Source organism: Onychomys torridus, chromosome 2, assembly GCF_903995425.1.
Source record: "Onychomys torridus chromosome 2, mOncTor1.1, whole genome shotgun sequence".
NCBI classification, from domain to species: Eukaryota; Metazoa; Chordata; class Mammalia; order Rodentia; family Cricetidae; genus Onychomys; species Onychomys torridus.
In genome coordinates, this window is record NC_050444.1 from 70,542,402 (window position 1) to 70,562,413 (window position 20,012).

General features: G+C 38.1%; 1 pseudogene; it reads left to right on the forward strand.

The window, feature by feature from the left end:
• LOC118577882 overlaps positions 1-6,931 on the forward strand; it is a 96,668-nt pseudogene extending 89,737 nt beyond the window's left edge.
• Positions 6,932-20,012: the final 13,081 nt, after the last annotated feature.

The window sequence follows — 20,012 nt, forward strand, 5'->3', positions numbered from 1 at the left end:
AAATTAAGAATGTTACTGATCACAGTTACACAATGACTTTTCAATAACGGGGTTTGCTTTGAGAACCCTATAGATATTGTTCAACTAACCCTCTAAAAGCTTCAGCTGTGGGGGCTTAGAAAATACTGGACAGACAGAGAATGAAGGAACCTTGGGTTATTTGACACATTTTTTTCACATATCAGAATATCGGAATATCATTAATGAAACAAGATAAAGGCAAAGATTGCTCTCTATGATATGCTGTGTCTATTTATATGAAGGCTATTTGGCAAACTTCTTTAATTGCTCTTACAGTTAATAGGAAAACTCATTGTGGTTTGATCATAATATTGCTCATATTTTGCTCAATGGTTTATATGAAAATGGACCTGTAAAACTGGACATCTACTTATCCACTTGCTTAACATAAGATGCTCTGGTCTACCTGGACATAGACACACTTTTAGATCGGGATGTGTGAATTAAATCTTTAATACTTGTACTAATTGAAGAGAATGGCCAGTCTTTAGCTATGATTTTTCCCAATTACAAGGTTCTGAATATAGTTCACATCAATTCTTTATTTTATTCATTTATTTTTTAAGTTAGAAATTTGAGGTGGTTAATTTTCCTTTGATGCAAACTTTGAAAATGTCATGCTGTGGCTACCTTTGATTTAGGGTGCATTCTGTTTCATCTATAGTGGTGAAGAAAGATCTTACATGCTGTGACAATTTTTGAATAAGTAAAAATGATGTCCAGGTTAAGTAGTAGAAAACATTTTGCATATGGTGCAAAAGTGTTGGCTTCATGTTCCTTCTTATTTCACTAAATATCAACCTCAATCTTGGAGATATTTGGTATTTATCTTAAATTTTGCATGTATGCACATTAGTCTTTTATGAACATTTCATTACTTATTAATTATATGTGACTCTTTGTTATTAATATGGTAAATATTTTCAGTAAGTATTATAGAATAGAATATTAAGAAAGCAAACAAATGTCATTTAGAAAGCAAGGGTTATTTTTCCTTTTAGCTTTGTGATACTGGAATTATCCCCAGGGGTCCAGGCTGCAGATTACTAGGGCCATTTAGGGACACAACCAGTAATTTAGTCAGTGTATTTCAGAGTCTGGTCCTCATCCTTTCAGGGCTAGGAATTTGATCTTATCCGATCTCTGATAATTAGGCCCTGGGAAATCACTTCGTTTCAATGAATAGAGATATACATAAACTAGAATATCAATTTACTCTCTCGCAATGAAAAATATAACTGTAGCTAGGACTGAATTACTGCTATCAGCAGATCAGCATATTCTTTCCCTGTAGGCAATTTACTAAGTTTATAACATTTAATCAGAAAACTCATCTAATGAATATAGGTGTATGTATATATTTTAATTTTAGGGAGTGACTCTCCTAAATTAAGGTAAGACTAAATTAAGACCACAGAAAATGGTCTTAGTCATTAGAGGACAGATATTGGCTCACTGTTGTATCTATAGGCTTCTAATCTCTGTTCACTGACTGTACATGAATAATAAGCCTTCTCTACTTGTAGGATGCTACTTGTTACAACTCTATATTATATATTTTAATATATAACTTTTAAAATTATTTTCAATAGAAATCCAGTGGTTCGAATTCTAGTGTTATATACACTTCATCTGGTTTTCTCACTGATCAGTATCCCATAAGTTGTGTAGGTAAATGTTTTTGAACTCAATCTTTTAGGAGATTCCATTGTCTTCATCACATTATCTTTATATAAAACCACAAATGACATTTTCTGGGTCAAATCAATCTGAGGATCAAACTAGATTCCCAGATGACATCATATAAACAGTTTTGTGTTTTCTTGGGATAGATACTGGCAACAGACCATTATTATTCTACCCAAGCCCTGCTTGGTGAGCCAGTAAGTTTATTGGATTTACAAGAGAATGGATGATGGATAATTTACAGAAGTGTGGATGATTCCCTAAACAGTGTCATCATTGAAAAGGAACCTCCAGTAATGGTTGATAATTAAGAAGATGTAACATAAAGTTCCAACTTCAATTAATCTACTACCCCTTATATACTCTTGTACCCCTCAACAGTAAATGCTGTTCAGGAAAGTATGGTGAAATGCCAGGTGAGGTCACCTCATCACCATAAACTACTGATAAATATTACTCACTTATTTTGTTTTCATAACTAATGTTATGAGTCAAAGTAACCTCTGCTTCATGATAGATAGCTAATTGTCATGTTCGGCCCCAAGGACACCATATTACTCCAAAACTATCATTTACTTATAAGTTTTCCATTCTTATTTTTATAAGGATCCCTGCAACTATTTTGAGAAGCCTCTGGAGGTATTCCACTCTCAGTTTCCCAGTGGTCATGAAGGAATGTTGCATTCTGGGAATGTATACCTATATGATACAGATGTCCCTTCCTGCCTTTAGGCTGAATTCTAGCACCTACTGCATGTGTTGTCTCTCACTGCAGGCAGGGCAGAATCCCATTTTTATAAGAGTTATTGTTAATACATACGTCATGTCACTTTGGAGGCAGCTGGGAAGGAACATGCTGAAATAATGAGATTTGCACATATGAAAGTAATGGTCAACAACAAAATTAGAGTTTTCTGGATGAAGTCAGATCCTGAGGAAATGGATCAGCAGAGACAAAGAAAGAGAGTGAGTGATAACTTAGAGTGTGCCTCAGAATAGAAGAGGACTTTGGAGATAGTTAGAGAAAGCAGCTCATCATTGCAGAAGGTTAGTGTAGAACCAATAGTAGTATTAGGCTGGTCAGATAATTATCAGGCTTGGAGGTCCATTGGCGATGGGCCCTTTCCTCCTAATCTGCAGCTTTTAAAGGCAAGTGTTGAATTTTAGGACCCTGATTCTTAGTCAAAAGAATGGGATCTGTTGGGCTGGTGAGATGGCTCAGCTGATAAAGGCTCTTGCTGCCAAGTCAACAACTGAGTTGGATTCCCATTGACCCACATTTCCAACTTGTCATTTGACTTCTACACATGTGTCATGGCAGGGGTACTTTCCATGCCACCTCCTATTCATAGAAAACATGATTAATTTTTTGGTTCTTGGTCCACTTTATTTATGCAGAGCACAAATTATACAGCTTTAAAAAAAAACTGGAGGCATTTAGAAAGACTATTAGGGACATGTAATTAAAGGAGACTGTACCCCAAGAATGAAAGTGGTTCTGGTGTTTACCATAGAGTAAGACTTAGCAGATAGTAAGCAATGCTATTCTAATGTCTTCATAGGTAAGAATAGAAGTTTACCAGTTTACCGAATAGTGAGTAATTTCCCCCGGTTATGAGAACAAGAATATAGACTAGACTAGAGTTGTCTGGTTTATGTTGTATTAGTCTGATGATTTCATCCTCAAGAGAATCAGAGTATGAGGCTGACTGCACAGAGAATACTGTCTTGAGACATTTCATCATACTTGGTTTCCAAAATTATGATCAAATTTGTCATTCACCCACCTCCATCTTTTGTTCTTAGATTACAGGTATACAGCACCATGCTTGGCTACTGTGTTTGGTTTCTTAGTAGTGGTAAATATTCCTATGTGGCACTGCTTTTCCAACATTTGTGTATGGTACTAATAGAAAATTACTTTAAATTGTGGTACTCCCTTGAAATGTTCTCAAGCAGACTTATACACACATGTATACACACACATGATTATGTTTTTAAATTCTCACTTGACTTACAATATAATTTTGTCCAAATAAAAACACTGGAATATGAAAACTTAACAACTTGAAAATGAACTTAGTTACTGTTCTGTTGCTGTGGAGCAATACCATAACCAAGGCAGCTTATGGAAGAAAACATTTAATTGGTGACTTTTACCATTTCAGAGTGTAGGTCTACGATCATCATGGTGGGGAATGTGGGGACAAGCAGGCAGTAGGGACTGGAGCAGTAGGTGAGAGCTCTCATCTGATTCATAAGTTGCAGGCAGATAGAGCAAGCCAGGACCTGGCTTGGGCTTCTGAAATCTGAACACCCATCCCCTGTGACATACCTCCTCCAACAAGGCCACACCCTCTCTAACAAGCCCACACCTCCCAATCCTTTCCAAACAACCCACAAACTTGGAAGAAAGAGTTCAAATATACGAGCATAATGGGCCTGTTCTCATTCAAGCCATCTCATATACTTAACACACTTTTTACATGTTGTTGCTTAGCTTAGCCTGCCTTTACTTCCTTGCCCAGAACAACTGATATTTCATTTCCTCAGATGGAGGTGATCATGCATATTCTTTTCCATATACTGATTTTATTCTTGTTCCTCCCACTTCTGGAGCTAGCCTTCAAGGGCAGTGATGCCTATTTTGAAGAGGATGGGAAAACAAAACCAAAAAACTACAAGCTTGCACACCTAAAGCTGTGGGAAACATATTTTTAACTCAACTTTTTAACATCCATGAAGCATAGTCACAAGTTTGCACTTTCCCGCTGATGCCATTTCTGTCTTCTCAACACATTAAAAATATGACACAATAATTGAGATTCAACTTTAAGTTGCTTATTTCTGTAGCACCAAATTGCTTGAGTTATACAGCCCACACTGAAATGAAGCATTAGACATTTTCCCTCACTCTTCCTCTTTCTCAGACTGTGAAATTTTGTTCCGTTAGGCTCAAACCAATCTGTATCATTCATTAACAATTTATAAAGTTACAACTTTTGTTACATACTCTTCAGCAATAAAATACTAGCTAAGGATATTTTAGTATTTCCTTATTAATAAGGGTGAACGAGCTATACAGGAACTATGACTTTATAAAAGAGTCACAATAATTCTACGATAGTATTTAAAGCACAAAATGGTCTTTGTCTATTGCTCTCCTTTAAGCAGTTAAAATGAAGTCCAGAGACTTAAAAGGCCACTGTGAGTCAAATAGTAGATGTTATTCTCTGGTATTAAATACTATATGAGAATTAGCAAGGATAATAAATTAATGCTTGATGAATGATGAGAAGTTAGTGACAAGGATGGCTTTATAGATTTCCAAAACTCACGGAGAAAAGGACAATGAATCCCAGTTTCAGCAAATTGACAGTGAAGTTATCCATCTGCTCACTGTCCTGGGGAGATAACCATGACAAGAGATTTTTGTCATAACTTTGCTCAGGCTTGTTGGCAACACTTAGGGATGAAATGCCCAGTTCCTCTGACTTCCATTCCTAAAACATGTAGTTGGAATCTTAAAAGGTCTTATTAATTAACTCAAACCTGAGGCCAGTTATTGTGGTGAATGCTGGAAGATCAGAGAAGCAGAACAAGCCACAGCTACCTCACCTTGCCAGTTCCTCAGCTTGTCTTGTTTCCTCAGACTGCAAGCTTCTATGTCCTCATCCCAATGGCTCTCAGCTGAACTGTGCTGCTCCAAGGCCTGAATGCTAAACCAGCCATATGCTTGCCTAACTCTGGTGCCTGGTTTTCATGCCTTATTTATTTTTCTCTTTCTGCCCTCACTCCCTGGGATTAAAGACTGGATTTCTGGGATTAAAGGTGTGTTTCTAAAGTGGCCTTGAACTCAAGAGATCCAGCTAGCTCTGCCTCCTAAGTGCTGGGATTAAAGGCGTGCACCACAACCGCCCAACTTCTGCTATGGCTAACTCTTCCCATTTTCTAGCCACCATTTGTGGCTCTGTATCTAGTGGTGTCTGTTCTCTGACCCCAGATAAGTTTATTTCGGGGAACACACAATATTTTGGGGGAACACAATACCACAAAAACATTTTATTAAGCTACGCTGGTTGTAATCTTTTTTTCTTTTCTTTCTTTTCTTTTTGGTTTTTTGAAACAGGGTTTCTCCATATAGTTTTGGTGCCTGTCCTGGATCTTGACCAGGACAGGCTGCCGCAGCCTGGCACTGGTTGTAATCTCTATACCACTATACCTGAGCATCTCTGTCAACCTCAACACCGTTATCATGATGCAGTTCTCTAGGTAGTAAACTGCAATCACTTAGAAAATAGAGTTTTGCGGGTGCTGGCAGCGCATGCCTTTAATCCCAGTACTCAGAGGTAGAGTCAGGCGGATCTTTGAATTTGAGGTCATCCTGGTCTACAAAGCGAGTTCCAGGACAGCCAGAGCTGTTGCACAGAGAAACTCTGTCTCAGGGTCAGGGGGAGGGGTAAAAAAAGAAAATAGAGTTGTGCAGCTTACATACTGACATCCAGTGAGTCAGTCTCTGTGCAAAGGAGCCTTCCAGGAAGTTCTTCATGGGGACCAAACTGGAAGATGAATGGGAAGAGGTGCCTGGGAGAATGCATCTTCACTCTGAACATGGCCAAAGTGCCGGCAGACACCGAGGTAGAAGCTAGATCCAAGATTGTTGTGGCTGTTCAGAACTGCTACCAAGTGATCAATGGGGTCTTCACGGGGGAGATAAGCCCTGGCATGACCAAAGACTAAGGAACCAGGTGGGTAGTGCTAGAGCACTCAGAAAGAAGGCATATCTTTAGGGAGTCAGAGGAATTGATTGGGCAGAAAGTGATGCATGCCCTAACAGAGGGGCTTGGAGTGCTCACCTGCATTGGGGAGAATTTAGATGAAAGGGAAGCAGGTACCACTGAGAATGTTGTTTTATAGCAAAACAAGGTCATCACAGATATTGTAAAGGACTAGAACAAAGACGTCTTGGCCTATGAACCTGCACAGACCATTGGTATTGGCAAGACTGAAACACTTCAACAGGACCAAGAAGTATGAGAAGCTCTGGGGATGACTGAAATCCATCATCTCTGTTGTGGTGACTCAAAGCACTCAAATCATTTACAAAGGTTCAGTGACTGGAGCCACCTGCAAAGTGCTGGCAAGCCAGCCTGGTGTGGATGGCTTCCTTGTGGGTAGTGCTTTTCTCAAGATTGAATTTGTGGATATCATCAATGCCAAATAATAAGCACCACCCATCTCCCCTACCCTTCTCCTAAGCCAGGACTAGGTTGCCAAGAAGCTTAGTAACTGCTCCCATCATTCACATGCTTCTTTTGTTGTGGTCTGCCCCATCTTGTGCCCTAATCTGCACTGTACCTTCTAAACCCTTTATACCCCCTATAATGGTTGGGACTAGGCCAATCCCTTTACCACTTACTACAAGGGTTAGAATAAAATATGTCACCAAGGTGGCTTCCAGGCTGAGAAGTGGTAGGAGTGGAACTGACTCTGTCCCTTCAGGCCCTAGCAAGGGCAGGAGAGTGAAATCACTTCTCAATGTTCACTAAGGCCAAGATCCTCTTATCTTCGGAGGCCAGGGATGCTGCCTTCTCCCACAGTGATGAAGCCCTAGTATTGTGTTTGTGAACCATCATACATGTAAGGAAAATAAACATCTGCTCCTCCTTCAAAAAAAAAAAAAAGAGAAAAACAAATAGTTTTTCATTATATAATTAAACACCTTAAAGAAAATCTTATTTCCTTTATACTTTTGTTATTTTCATTATACACATATCCTTTTCTTTCCTTTTTTAAAAATTTACAAAAAGGTTCCAAGACATCATTTCATCTGTATGTATGATTTGTCTCATTTTATTCCACATTGTTTGAGGCAACTTTCTCAGAGCATTTCATGTGAGTGTTGTGTCAGAGAGGGCGAGACTTTTATTTTCAAATTGCACATTGGAAGAGATACTTTTTATTGATTATTAAGGTTTTATTTTCAGCGATTGCCATTAACTGAGGCTGACTCTAGTGTATGCCTTGTCCTATTGTTGAAAAATTGCTAAAGGCCACCATTATATCAACATTTGTGTAGCAGTTTGGTTGATATGTCACTATCAATCAATGTGTCCATGTCTGTAACAATTCAGCCAATGTCATTCTGAGCCAGAAGGAAAGAGCATTCTCTGTAGATATTATTGCAATATGTGTCAGGAATACATCTATTTATAAGTGATGAGAAGCATTCTTTACATTTATAGTCACTTAATTATTGTTTTAATGGTGAGATTAGCCTTGGCTATGAATTGGATCCCTTGAGAGGCTTATGTGCAAAGATAAGGTATCTTTTTCAAGGATTTGGAAATATCAGCATACAGCTTTGAGTGTTCTCCAATTGAAGTTTAAATAATAAAGAAAGAAATTGCTTCTACTGAAATGTAGAAATGGCCAACCATATCATTTAGTATTGTGGAGTTTTCCTATTTCTTTTCCCTACAAAGAGTCTCATCATGGGATAAAATGCACACCCAAAATAAGATGGCTTAGTCATTATTTTCACAGTAAATTATTGTTGTTATTATTATTATTGTTGTTGTTGCTAGTATATGTCCTTCTTCTAGTTCCTGGTGGTAGCCAGATCCAGTTAAAGGGGCAGCATGACTTAACCATGAATACAAATATTTGACAAAGCTTCACATCTCTTTAGTTCTTTATTTCTAGGCACAATAAAGTTATTGAATAAAAATGCTATGATGTATGGAGGGTGATATTAATCCAGCTATCTCTCAGATTCGAATAAGGAAAATCTGGTTCAATTTTTATAATGGAAAAGTGAATACCTCATTGAACCCAGCATTTGTGCTGCTTATTACACAGAATAAAAGAATTAATTCATGATAGGCTCTTGGCAGTTACCTCGGTTGATTTTAAGTCCTGAGTTTTATGCTTTAAAGCAAATGAACAAAAGGGAAATATCCATATTTATCAACTGGCATTAAGTTTAGAGGCACATCAAAATTATACTTCTTTTCTTATGTAAATACATCATTTACTTTTACTTAATTCAAGGTCATCTTTTGAAGTCATTTCTAATTGCTGTTTTAATTTTCATTGATCTTCAGGAAACTTTATCAAATTGGTGTCATTTTCTAGCTTTATAAATCTAGTAGTATATCTAGTATTTCTATAGTGTTGTGTCAGGCACTCAAGAATGCAACGGCATAGAATATAGGACCTCTGTCTTGAAGGACATGACAGTTTATCTGGTGGAACAAGCAGTGTGTTCCCAAAAGTTTGATAGCAAATTAGTAATTGAAACCAGTAGAGTTACTGTGACATCTGTAGTTATACATAGAGATGTATGCTCACTTGGATTTATGTTTATGGAATGTACAATGGAAGGTAAGTAATCTGATTTAGATTCCAGTTTTTCATTTTAGGATTTCCGAGATATCATAGCAGATGAATTCATTTGATCTTTCCAAAGATGATAAATTTGGTGTTTGTGAATATAAACAAATAGTCAGAAATGATTAGAGAGGAAAATATATTTGGACCAGAAGAGTTCCTGGTTCATTTGCACAATAGATGCTCTTTAGGGAAATTAGCCTTAAGTTTTTGCCTGTTCATCTTCAAAATAATGGAAACAACAGCCCACGCTTGTGTTGGATTGATTGCTTTAGGGACCGTAATTAATGTTATCTCCATTAGCAACATCTTTCCTCTCACACTGAAACTCCAGTGTTGGCCATGGAAGAAACGGCAGCAAATCTGAGGGAATCTGGGATGTGAAAAAGTGCCTGCTGTTTCCTTTACTTGCCTCTCTTCCTCAAGAAAACACGCTTAGACCAGGAGATGAAGCAGATGGAACAGAGTCCAGAAATGCAGTTTTTCCAGCAAGCCGAAAGGCACATGAAAGAGCCCAGTAAAGGTAAACAAAAATGCCTAGTGACCTGCCTATGATCTCAGTTGATGAAGACCCCTGCTGAACTCAGCTGAAATGTTCATACTGGGCATCAATGCAGGAGCAAACATGCATGATTCTTGCATTATACTCCTGAGGTCTTTTACTGTTTTTATTACGGAGTGGTAGAAAACTGATAAAATCCTTCATTGTTCCTATAGTGATCATCACAATATCTTTTGCAAATGTAAAATATTGTACAAATAGGGCTTTAGAATTCCATAGGATCAGTGGGTTATGGCAGGTGTGGGTACAAAATAGTTTCAAGTTCTTGCTTCTAGTTATTTCTTGCATCCATTGACATGTCCAGATTATCCTGTATATTTTACTACATGCACACACACACACACATCTGATACACCAATACATATACACATATATACTGGCTACTAAGTCTATTTTGTCTAAATGGCTTAGATTTTTATTATTATTTACAAATGATTACTAAAAATTAAAATAAAAGTGAAATAGAGAAAAAGTTAATCAGATCATGTTCACTTATATCATTTACATGCAAACATATTTTCAAGCCAATCAAATTGCTTAACTTAGAAAATTAGTAATAATCTGGCTTGATCAAAGTCGGTGTTGTGGAAAATGATGAATTTGACAAAATTTGACATTAATTTATGGAATATTTTTACATTGCTAAAATGTAAAAAAGCCAGATGCTGCCAACATAAATAAAAAAGTGAATTGTATATTTCAGTGTAGACAGTGCTCTGTAACTTAAATTTTAAAGTGTGTCCTTTGAATTTGGAAGCATACTCCCCCAGTAGCAATGAAAATCTGTTCTGAGGATGGGTTTCAAAGGTACAATAACTTAATGAGCACTTTTGAAATCTCACATGGTCTAGACTCTGCCCTAAGGGGTCATGATACACTATGGAACACATCATAGGGCCCATGTCCTCAGGAAAAATGATAAAGATAGGTAGGTGAATATTTAGCATGAGATCCGCATTAAATGTTATAGAGAAAAGCAAGTTAGGGAAGAGGTATGGACTGCAATTTTAACTTGTTGAATTTTACTGCTGTGGTTGAAGAAATGGGCCTGGAGCTGTGAGCAGAGATTAAAAAAAGCAATGCTTTGTAGGAATATTTTTGGTAGTTTGACATTTCATCTCCTTTTTCATTTGCCCTTCATAAGGTCATAGTTTGCACTCTGGATTTTTTTTGAGATAAAAAATAGAAGCAAGGTGTGAATGAATTGAAGGTACAAAGGCGTGCTGAAGACGCTAAGACAAAAGTGGAAAGGGATGAGAGGGAACCAGAGAGCAATGGTTACTGGTCCACCTCCTGAGATGGAGGCTTATACCAGGGTAAGTGATAGGAAATGGTGCCTTGAGCTTTTGATCTCAATGAACGTTTTCCTTTTCAAAGCTTATATTAGTCAAAGAAGGGAAATGCAAGTATGTGCTGGAGGAGAGAATAAAGGAGGTCTCTAGGGAGCTTGACTAATTCTCTAGGTATCTTGAGGGTGTGATCTTGTATGAGGCGATATATACTTTTATATGTATCCTTTTATACTCAGTGCCTGTTGATAAAACACATTGCCTTAAAGCAGGAATTTTAGATTACTCCTGGCTTTGTAGGACAACTATGAAGAAGCTCCATCGGGAATCCTATTTAAGACCACTTACTCACATGGCTGGATGTTAGTGCTGCTTGTTGTCTGCAGTTCAGAGTGACATTGTTCTTCCTCTGTGGTGCTGTTTCTATGGGACTGCTTGGTTCTTCACAACACTGGCCTTTTGGTTGATCTACACCCCCCAGCCTTGAATTCTTCAGTACCATTTCTGCTCGTTAAAGTGATTACACAATGCATGCAACATTGAGGGGAAAGGACAAATACCTACATATCTCCATATTCAAATAAAACTGTTAAATTAAAAAAATGTGGCATTTCTATAAGTATGTAAAGAATTTTTGAGTTTAACAATTTAAATGTGTTCATTTTGTTTTATGTATGTTTTCTCTGTACATATGTATGTATGCATGTATGTGCAACACCTGTGTGCTTTTTGCCCTTGAAGGTTAGGTGAGGGCATATGAACCCCTGGAATTGGAGTTATAGATAGCTGTGAGCCACCATGTGGGTGCTGAGAATTGAACCTGAGTCCTCTACCAAGAGCAACAGGTGCTCTTAATCACTGAGCCATCTTTTCAGCCTTAAATTTTTGAGTTTTTTTTTATTTCAATTCTTTTATACACACTGTTGACTTTAACTCAGTGTTGTGTTTACATATGGAAAAACCATTCATCATTACTTCATGGACAAAACTCAGTATAATCTTATGAAGCTCACAGACAGAGAGATTCTCATGAGGCAGAAGAGGATATTTGTGTTTCAATTTTACATATCAGCCATGGGTTACCCTGTCCTCCCCCGTCCCATCCCCACCCCTGCCTTCCCCCCAGACCCTCCCCTCCCCCATTCCCATCTCCTCCAGGGCAAAGACTCCCCTGGGGATTCAGCTCAACCTGGTAGACTCAGTACAGGCAAGTCCAGTCCCCTCCTTCCAGGCTGAGCAAAGTATCCCCACATAAGCCCCAGGTTCCAAACAGCCAGCTCATGCATTAAGGACAGGTCCTGGTCCCACTGCCAATAACTGATGGAAGTTGATGCAGAGATCCTGGGCCAGACCCCAGATGGAGCTCCAGGAGTCCAATTGTCGAGAAAGAGGAGGGATTGTATGAGCGAGAATTGTTGAGACCAAAATTTTTGAGTTTTAAGTCTACTTGATTTAGAATAACACAATGCTTTCAGGCATCCTCATTAAAGTTAATTTATTGACTCGGACAGTGATTTCTTATTACTCAATACCTGAGGAAATGTGAAAGACATTCCTCTCTAATTGAGAGAGAATAAAACCAAGATCTTTCTTATGTTCATTGTTTTTCTCTAAGCAGTCCCTCTTACTCCCTCAAAGCCATTCTCCTTTCATTCCAGGCGTGGTTGGCTGATGAAGTAGGCACTAGCTATAAACGTCAGAGTGAGGGGAACTGTTTCAGTAGATTCAAAGGAAAGAATGCTTCCTGCGTTATGAGCCACTAAGCTGCAGGTGCTGAGAACTGTTGCTTTCTGGGGATCCCTGAGCAAACTGGATAGTCTATAAAGACAAGACAGCTTAAGGCCAAGCTACAAGGTGCCACTGTCTTGGGGATTTTAAAGCGTCACACACTGTTGACTTTAACTCAGTGTTGTGCTTACATATGGAAAAAAAAAAACATTCATCATTACTTCATGGACAAAACTCAGCTCAAGATTGAGCAGGAGTATAACCTTATGAAGCTCACACAGAGACAGAGAGAGATTCTCATGAGGCAGAAGAGGAAATATTCTAGAAAGAGACACATGTGCCCCTCTCTGGTTCTCAGACAGTTAAAACAATGGGTATCTCAAACTGACATTTTCTCAGGAATTACATTTGTCAGCTGGAGGAGGGACTTGCCTCTCAGAATGAGATGTCATGCCATTCTGAGAACTTACTGAACCATCTTGCAGGACAATCTGGAGCTGAGACAATCATGGGTCAGATCCCTCCAGTGGGATTGCTTAATTATGCATATCTTTTGTCCCTCTTTGAAGTCCAAACCTCATGCCAGAACTCCCTTTTTCTCCTCAAAGTATAGTAGAGGTTACTGGACCTCTTCAACCTCTTCTAATTGTGGCCACATTGAATAAATCTATTTCTGATTTTCACTATTCATTGCCTCTTTCATTGGCATTTAGGGATGTGTGACCAAGCCCAACTTAGGGCTTTCAGAGCCCACGATTAGACCTCTTAAACTCTGGCAACAACAGAAATCCTGCCATGGGTTTTTTCTGTATTGGTTAGTGATATTCTGAAAAGGCTTTCAGAAATTAATAATGACAATAACAACAGCAACCAAGTTGATAAACATATCTGAAAACCAAAACAGGATGTGTACCCCATGAATGTCTTGATGGAGTTTAATATTCCTTGCAACATGTAATTTTTTTATGATTCATAAAGTCAGGCATACTTTTTAGAGTCTAAGCTACCCCTAAAAAAATGTTGCTAAATCTGGGGACAGGATCAGGAAAGTTTTGTCTCTGGGAATTTAAGGGATATTTGTACTCTAAAAACATTTTTTAAAAACTGGATCAGAAATTATGGTGGCAAGAGAGATGATTTAGAATGAGTTGTTTTCTATAAAGGTTTTTTCTTTTTCTACTAACAAATCATGTTGGAAGTCTGTGGCAGATAGTGTCTTTGAGACTGAAGTTAAAAATCATGAAATCTCAAGAGATGCAGAGAGGTGCTGCCTTGTCACTCTGCCTTCACCCTCTAGATTTTTTAGTCTAAAGACTAAATAAAGCCTTTTAGTTTCTCATGCACTGCCTCCCCTACACCTACTCGGAAGTGGTTTTTTCATGGCCCCTACTTCATGGTCCTGTGTCGGAAAACTATACTTCCCCTATGCCAGCTACTGTTTCTTGGACACAATTACCATGGGTATGTAGAGAAAAATCAGGAGGTTGAAGGAGGAAAAGGGGCTTGTTTATCTGTTCTACTTCCTGATCCTGGATCTTCCAAGGATTACTTTTTTCAACAGGTTAAATGATTAAAGTGAAATTAGTTAATCAATACCTGCAATTTTATGATATAAAGTATCAACTCTGCTTCAAAGTAACATCCCCATCTTAACTTGGGGAACCCTTACTTGGAGACATTGGCATCTCCTAGGACAGTAAGAAAACAGAGACATGATAACCCTCTCCCTTCTACCCAGCAGAATCAGGTAATCAAATCATGATGTAACTGTGGCCAACAAGAGTTCTAAGGGACTTTGCATCTTGTGATGACAGTATGGCATCTTTTGGAAGTGTATGCCATTCCTTGGCTATGTTCTAAACAGCCCTTCAGAGTTTACTTGGTATCTACTATGGTTTCAAGTTGTTCCTCCAGCCATCAAATATCATTTCAACACATTCTCTTTCATTTTGGCTTCAGATAATATATAGCATTTCCAGCTGTTTGCAACCAGCTTCTTCTATGATAAAGATGTGTTTAAAATATATGAAATCACAGCATTTTTATGCTCACTAAACCCCAAACATTATAAAGAAGCTCAAACACTATAAAGCTGAATATTGACCCACAAAAAGAGCATTTTAGTCTTTAATTTCAACCATCTGTGATGAATATCCCATGGGATGCAATGATTTTGACAAGTGTTGTGAATGTCTGGAAGACATATACTCTTGTGTGGATGGGGATTGCAGGTTCTCCCCAGTGCATATGAGGAGCTGTCCAGATGGTGCCTTGATAGCCATTCAGCAAAGTCCTTTAACGATTACGATTAACAGCTAATTACATTTAATGCCTTGAAAGGAGTCCAGTTGCATTAGACTGATCAGAAATCCATCGCTGAATAGATCCAGAAGAGAGAAAGGAGTTCCAGCATGGCCATCTGGATGTTCTTTTCCTACTCTTGCACTGAAGAGGGTTTAACTGCACCCACAACTACTTTTACAGTAAGGATTCAGTTTCTGCAAGCTGAAACAAAAAGAGAAAAATTGTTTGACTTTTTTCTTCAATACAAGAATACAGCTGGATGAAATTTCTGGTTGGATGGAGAGAGTAGGAGAGAAGAACCCACCCTACACATTTGCCACGGATCTAAGAATTAGAACTTTAAAAACAGAGGAATCAAAGTAAAGCTGGAACACCATGACTACTACTGACACATTCTATGAAACACATCCTGATTCCTACTATAGTTTTTATGCAGAGCATGCTCATGGAAAATTAATATAATAATAAAATGTGACTGATGTATACTCTTAGTATAGAACACTTGATAATTCTTAGAGAACACAGGATTAAGAGCATAGGCTCCATGGCATAGTATTCATTTTCCTATTCAACGGTTAATACTGCCCACCTGTCATGTATATGTAGTGCCACGTTCATCCTTACCAGTGAAGACCACTGAGATAGAGGTATTTTCTATCCAGAAACTGCATCTTGGCCTCACTGTTAATGGAGCCCAACTTCCAGGAAGCCAAGTCATAAGCAGCAGATAGTCTAGGAGGGAAATGTACTAAAATTCTAATTACTCCCTCTAAAAGTGGCTTCAAAGTGCAGTGAAGGCCCCCAAAATCAAGAAGTTACAGCCATATCGTTGAGTCTCATAGTTTTATGCAAATAATTGTGGTAAATTGGGCTTGTTGGATTTTAATTTTTGGAAATCTCTGAATCTTAGAAAAAGGAGTCTAAAGGACTGAGTGACAGGTCATACTACTAATGGCAACACTTTAAAAGGGAGGTGTTTATTTACTTTCATGTCTTAAAATACATGTTCACAGCTTCTGAAATACAGTATTCTTATTTCTCAGGTAGAAACTCTGTCGTTTCAGTTCTGCTATCTTTTCCTATGTAAGTGGTTGGATCACTGCATTCAGGACAGGCTAATATGATGTCATGTTTATGGCACATTTTCATTAGGGTCAGTTGGGGCCTGTGCTCCATTAATCCTCACACAAAGCCACATGGAATGTGGCCAGCCATTGCAGCATTGCTTCCAGTATTTCTGCTCACATTCCACTGATTAAGCCAACTCACATCAGCCGGGACTTGATTCTGGAGGAGAATGTGATCTTATGGTGTCCTGAAATGATTAAAAAGAAGGAACATTGAACATGGTGTCCCTGTGATGCATGGGTTGTGGGATTATATAACTTGGTTTAGTTATAATCAGAGAATATTGATTGTTTACTATTATTAGAGCAGGACATATTTTTAAGTACTGATTGGATTATTGATTCATTTACAAAGCTTTGGACTGATACTGGATCTTGCATATGCTTGGTGAATGCTTTACTCACCAAGCATATGCAACTGAGCTACATCCCCAGCATACGTTTGTTCAGTGTATCATCAACTATTATCTATTTGGATACTCTAAGGAGCAATATTTTTACAAGTACCAATTTCAAAGGACTAAAGTTTGAACATCCTAGCTGTCATTTCCCAATATAATTCTTCTTTACACATGAGCTACATTTGTGCTTCAGAAAGCACTGAATATGTCTAGTATGTAGACCGAGGCAGTTATAATCTAGGCACAGCTATAAATTCTTTTGATCTTCTCTAATGCATTTTTTTATTATTACTTGCACTGGGGAGGTAAGAGCATTGATGTTTGAATTTGAGATGTGGTGCAAAAATAAACAAAGCCTTTTGGTCTACTTGGCTTCCCAGAATCATTTAGATAAGGTAGAAGAGATTCTTCACAAGGTCGTGCTGGATATGTAAAATTCTCTGTTGGAGTGTGGAAAAGTAGTCACCCAGGAATGACATGCTCCTTTCCTAGACTTAATTTCTAACCTGTTTCAGCCTCCCTGAAGATGCAACTCCAGGCCTGCCACACCACACCTGGTTCAGTTATCAGTAGTGTTTTTCTTTCTGTTAACTCAATTGAGCTTGATCATGGGAAATATTCTGGCCAAATGTTATCCTCTTGATTTTACAGTCAATGTTGCTAAGATCAAGAGTTGTTAAACTACTTGCTCGAGGTCATAATTGAAGGTTTTTTTGTACATCTTAAATTGTGAGTCCAAATTGAACGCTCCATGCTTCTCCTTCACTGCTTCCATCCAGTTGGTCAGGTTGAAAATTCAGAAGTGGGGTGGAGAAAAGCTTCCACAGGTTCTGTTGTTTCTACTGTGACAGAAACAGAATAGAGTTTGATCCACTGAATTGTCATTTCTGAAAGTTCATGGAAAATTAATGTACTTAACAGATTTGAGATGAACTATTTCCTCAGGTCCTTTCTACAACAAACATACAGTATGAACAACTTGTGAGGTACAAGGGAGGGATTAATAAACACAGAGGAATGAATTGTCTGCTTGGAATGGTTATAGGCTCTTAGGGATGTTCACACTGCTGTCTATACTCTAGTAAGACACTCAGGCCCCTTTTTGGACTTTCATCATTCTGTTAGTGCTGTTAATTATTACACACTTTTGGTGTCAGGGCAACATTTTTTTTTCAATAGGAGTTTTAAAAAAGAGCAGAGTGAAGAAATATGCAGACAAGTTTAAATGAGAATTTCTCATCTGCACTGACAGTGTTCTCTCCAAAACCTAAAGACCATATGACAAAAACCCCCAAAGAAGCTCTCTTCTAAGTTATTGGTTAGGAATGTCCAAGAAACTCTCAAAACATTATAGGCTATTTCTGTTGCTCTTGGTTGACCCCCAAAGTTGGAAGGTAAGTCCCAATTGCAACATAGGCTTCAGAGAGGGAACCCAGAGGCCCCTCAGCTGAAACTGACATAAATGTATCCTCCTTGAGGACTAGCTTTTATGGAACCAGAAGGAGCCAATCAAGCTATGATGCCTATGAACCACAACAACAATCAGTGTGGTATGATAACCTCAATGGTGCAGTAGTGGTAGGTGTACCTTGAAAGTAATCAACTTTTCTGTACTTGGACTTAAGATTTATTCAACAAGAGGGAAATCATACCTTGTACTGAAAACCTAGCCAACTACCCAGAACTAGTGAAGTTGCTAGATACTAGATATACACAACCACCACTTTACTAAACAAGCATAAACCCTAGCATATTATTTTGTCCTTACAACCAGAGATAGTTGCAGCCTTCACCCCCCCATCAAGGAATCTTCTGTTTCCAACAGATGGAGACCATTACAGAAACCCACAACCAATCAAAATCGAAGTTGTGACGCCCAGTCCCAACTGATATATCTAAAAGCAACTCCTATATAAGGTTCATGAAACATTGTGGAATAGGGGACATAAAGATATAAGAGCCATAGGACCAGGGAGTTTGCTGTGAGATTGTTTCTCACTCAAATGTTTGAAACTGTATCTACAAGGTCTCACCAGCATGATTGCATAAACCTGAGCTGAACAAGGACAACAACAACAGACATGCTGACGTGACAAGGGGAGGCCACAAGGTCTCAGCTCTTCACAAAGAACTACATAGAACTGGGAATACTGAGAGTGGGAGAAACAATCTTCCACAGGGAAAAAGCACACCAACTGATCACCAGTACCAAATGGTTATCCTTGAAAACACACATATCAGTAACATTATACATATATAGATTGTATTTATGTATTGAGGAACATATATGTATACAGGTATACAGAACTGTATGTAAAAACAATTATTGAAAAAGAGGCCATGAAGGGGTGTATGGGAGGACTTGAAAGAAGGAAAGAGAAAGGGGAAATGATGTGATTATATTATAATCTCCAAATTAAAAGTAGTTATAAAAATGTAAATCATAAAAGGGGGAATAGGGAAAATAATTTGCTACTTTAGGCTTAGGATTTCTGTGTTGTTTCTTCTTGTGGATGCTACTGCTTTAGATTCTTTAAACTATTGGGTTCTGTTCCTTCCCGACCTTCATGAATCTTTTCATCTCTTCAGCTTTGTCTACAAACACAGGCTCACCCATTTCCTCCTGTCTCCTGACCTTAACTTCCTGTTTTAAGATTCTCAGTTTGTAGAACTTGTTGGATTCCTGAATTACATTTCTATCTGAATGCTTAAAACTGTTTACTTATAGTGATCCCTGGCCCTATCAACATCTTAGTTGGATTATTTTATAGGTGTGTTAATTCTTCATGGATGTCTTCCAGAGTTATGTAAGTTAGTCACCTAAGAATATGAAATACACAATAAAACCCAAAATTGTTGGAACCATGGGAAGTGTGTGATGATCTTCTGTCCAGAAGAAGCATAAGATACTTCTGTTTTTCTCATAAGTTTTCTGCATGGAGCCTGTGTCATGTTTAACACAAAAGAATATATTTATTTATCAAAATTAGGCAGAAGATTTTATAATTGTTGATCTCACATTGAAATCTTGGTAGGGGATAAAACACTTTAAAGGGAGATAACAATAACTTTATTGTTATGATCAGATTGTCACATTTTTCACATTAGTGTGTTTGAAAGAATGCATGAATTGCATCTTGAAGATAACTTCCAAAGAAAAGGTACAAACACTTAAACGTGTTAAAGGGATGGGCCTAGGGACAGGGACTCCTCCAGGCCTATAAACAGTTTCAAACTATTTCTCATCACCTCCTTAGTGTTCAATGAAAAGGAAGATCCCAGACAATTTGAATAGGAGAGGCAAGAGTTATTGCTTCAGCTCCGAGCGATGGCAAAGTTAGTTTTCTTTAAATACATTTCACAAATCTAGATGTATTTGATACTGATAACTAAGTGCTTTATTAGCTTGGAAATTTGGAATTTTTAACGATTGATGCTGAGGCACAAGACCAAAGGGTTGATATTTAAGAACCACTACACAGTAATGGGATAACAATTATGC